The sequence below is a fragment of the Rhipicephalus microplus genome, chromosome X (genome assembly GCF_043290135.1).
Source record: "Rhipicephalus microplus isolate Deutch F79 chromosome X, USDA_Rmic, whole genome shotgun sequence".
In the NCBI taxonomy this organism is placed as follows: domain Eukaryota; kingdom Metazoa; phylum Arthropoda; class Arachnida; order Ixodida; family Ixodidae; genus Rhipicephalus; species Rhipicephalus microplus.
In genome coordinates this window covers 345491396-345494973 of record NC_134710.1, presented here as the reverse complement: position 1 = coordinate 345494973, position 3578 = coordinate 345491396, and the positions used below count along the sequence as shown (strand labels likewise).

General features: G+C 47.0%; 1 pseudogene; it reads left to right on the top strand.

The window, feature by feature from the left end:
- The first annotated feature begins 285 nt into the window (after window positions 1–285).
- Window positions 286–1568, top strand: LOC119182235 (CCR4-NOT transcription complex subunit 7 pseudogene; annotated as a pseudogene).
- The last annotated feature ends 2010 nt before the right edge of the window (window positions 1569–3578 follow it).

The following is a 3578-nucleotide window of genomic DNA, read 5'->3' as shown; positions in this document are numbered from 1 at the left end:
TTCTTTATATAGTGCAGCCCGTTCGCGCTCCCTTGTCCAATTTTCTTTTTTTAAAGCTACAAAAAAAAAACATTAAGTTCTGCGCTCAGAATTAAAAGTGAAAAATAAACACCTTCGCCGACTGCTTTCATTTAGTCTTACAATATGGTTATTGTTTGAAAGAGCTGCGAAAACGAAACTGCCCGTCCATTAGCGCCACTAATACTTACCAGACGTTTTCATAATAAAGTGATGACAAACTACTCTTTTTTTTTCTTTACAACAGTCAGCAAGGACAACTAGTGAAAATCAGGAAAATTTGGCAAATAAAGTAAAAAAATGAAATATTTTGTTTTCGCGCCAGGTAACCAGCTCGAAGTTTGTAAGAAGTCTCCCTCTGGAAGGCTAACTGAAGAGGAAGAAACGCCATTCGCATCTTCCACGTTGGCGATTAGGATTCAATGCCTTCGTGCGTGTGCACCGTGTGTAGTCTCAGCGAAGCGTTCAGTGAGCTGAGATTGAGGCCTATAGAAGCTCCAGCAGCTCCAATAATAGGCCAAGCACTCAGTCCATAGATGACGATCCCTACGAAATCCGCGATGTTTGGGCCTGCAATCCAGGAAGAGTTCTGCACCATGAGTGAGTTTGAGGCCTATAGAAGCTCCAGCAGCTCCAATAATAGGCCAAGCACTCCGTCCATAGATGACGATAACTACGAAATCCGCGATGTTTGGGCCTGCAATCGAGGAAGAGTTCTGCACCATCAGGCGCCTGGTCCAAAGGTACAACTACATCGCAATGGATACTGAGTTCCCTGGCGTCATAGCGCAGCACGTACGAAAGTTCAAGAGCCTCATCGACTATCAAAATCAAGCGCTGCGTTGCAACGTGGACTCTCTCAAGATTATCCAGGCGGGTCTGAGTTTTTTTGACAAGAACGGCAACCAGCCGGAAGGCCTGTCCACCTGGCAATTCAACTTCAAGTTCTGCTTGTCGAAAGACGTTTTCGCGCAAGACTCGACCAACTTCCTGGTGAGGGCTGGTGTAATGTTTCGCAGGCATGATGAGAAAGGCATTGAGGAGTTTGAGTTTGCCCAGTTACTTATGACTTCAGGATTTGTTCTCTCTGACGAAGTTAAGTGCCTCACTTTTCACACTGCCCACGACTTCGGTTACAGGATGAAGACACTGACCGGAGGGAGCCTGCCCATAGCTGAGGCAGATTTCTTTGAGACGCCAAAGTTGTATTTTCCATCTATTTACGATGTCAAGTACCTAATAAAGGGTTGCAGAAACCTCAGGGGAGGCTTGCAGGAAGTGGCTGTGCAGCTCCAGATACGGCAGTCAAACGTTCCAGGTTCACGCAAATCGAGGTCTTCCCGTCTCCAGGAACATCGTGAACTATCTTATAGAGGCCTGCTCTTACTAGACTATCGCTCGTGGTGCATACCCACAAACGGTACTTACCTTTGCAAACCTTTTCGTTCTCGTTACGAATAGATATATTTTGTTTTGCTACATGTTCCATCAGCTGATGTTTTCATATGTACTTTTGTCACCTTGTTATTAAAACTTTTCCCTGCTGTGTAGTTCGTATGTCATCCCACTGTTGTTACACATGCCATGTTTTTGATTGCTCCTTAGTTTTCTATTCTGTCTATAGATAATAAGGCCAAGCTTGAACACTGCAAGTGTTTAAACATTGGCAGTGTGAATGATCTTACGTGAATGAATTTCATTTCGGCTTCAAGCAGCATTCGTCGGGCTTTATCTGCCATCATAAACTTTGTTAAAAAAGTATACCTTCCTGCTTCGGCGCAGCTCTCTCTCGGGCTCTCTTCGATTTTGTCATATGCAGAGAGAGGGAGACAAGCACAGAAATTTTTTGGCGGGGGAGGAGGGGGGCGGCTTTGCGAGCGCGCCGCGAGATGGCGCAGCATGTACAGCAAAATTAAAGTAACGTATCTTAATCTTAAAAATATCGTTCTTCAGCTAGTTTGTAACTCGTCATATTGTAAGTAATTCACCGAAACTTGGCATCATTAAAAATGCTTATACATTCACACATGCTACCACTCACAAATTTGTGTTGCGGCGTGCTTTTATTGAGTGGTAGCGTGCGTGCATGAGTGAGTGTTTCTATAGGCACACCAAGTTGTTTATGTATATGTTCCCTTTAGGGAACACCCCGAGGCGGTGGTATAGTGGCTAAAGTACGCGGCTGCTGACCCGCAGGTAGCGGGGTTGAAACCCGGCTGCGGTGGCTGCATTTCCGATGGAGGTGGAAATGTTGTAGGCCCGTGTGCTCAGATTTGGGTGCACGTTAAAGAACCCCAGGTGGTTGAAATTTCCGGGGCCCTCCACTACAGCGTCTTTGGTACTCATATGGTTGCTTTGGGACGGTAAACACCACATATCAATCAAATCCCTTTGGCGAACCTGAGTTGCCCAGTTTCCCCATGCCGCTCTTTCGCGATTCTTTACAGCTGCGAAGAAGCCAACTTGTCGATCGCTCGTTTCTGGGCACCGCCGGTCCGCAGGTGCGCTCGCATTTCGAGCTCATTTCGATTAAAAAAGAAGCGTATTACGAATAAATTTTCAGGAGCCCTTACCTTATCGGGAGAATAGAGGTTTTTAGCAAGCTATACGGAAAAAAGGTACGGAAATACGACACGGTACCGTTCCGTATGCGCGTAGGATGCTCGCGCATGCGCATTTGTCAGTTGGTTCCGTATTGCCGCCATTCCGTAACATGTTTCCGTACTTTGCTAAAAACCTCTATTGAGTACAAGTTCTCGGCGGAAGTGAGACGGCTGATTGATTACGTGCGCGGTTAGAGGGCGCGCTTACGCGCTGTTGGCATCCGGCCTAACGACTCGCGGTCTGCTCCGAAACTGGAGGTCCTGCATTTATGTGTAGGCAAGAATGTGGCAACGACTCGCTGTGATTAAACTTAGCTTGCTGCTTGGCGGCGACGCCAGCGGGTCATGCGTGGCACGGTGGACATGACTCTAAATGTTCTCGGACATTTTAATGCCATTAGCGTATAACTTTAGTCTTTATTTATTACGCAGCTTTAGAATACCGTTTGCAAGCGCTGCGGGCGTTGCGGGGCGAGGCGGGCGTGATAAGAGTTTTAGAATAGTGTTTGCCCTGCTGCAAACCGCAACGCACGATCGCATATTGACGGCTGGTTCATGTGAGCTGTAGTGTTGAATAACTCCCGCCTAGGCGTGATCACATTTGTGCAGACATACTTCCGAATGAGATTTAGGGTCTTACGCACTGTAGTGACAACACCACTGTGACACGGGTTCTTTTTGTTTGCTATGTCGTACCCTTTTATATTGCATTTAGGTGACGGCTGCATCGTATTTGATCCGATTAGTTTGGGCAGTTAGCAGTGACTAATACTGGTGTCACTCAAATACATTTGATCGAGATCGACAGGTAAGTCGCTGCTGCACCAGATCGAGTTCGGCGCAGACGCCCTGGCTGATTGCAATCGAAAATGCCCGTGTGACACCGGGTTGATCGCACGTGCGAATGCTCAAACCCTTTCTGTGCGCTCTTGTGGTCTCTAGCTTCTTGGCTGCTGG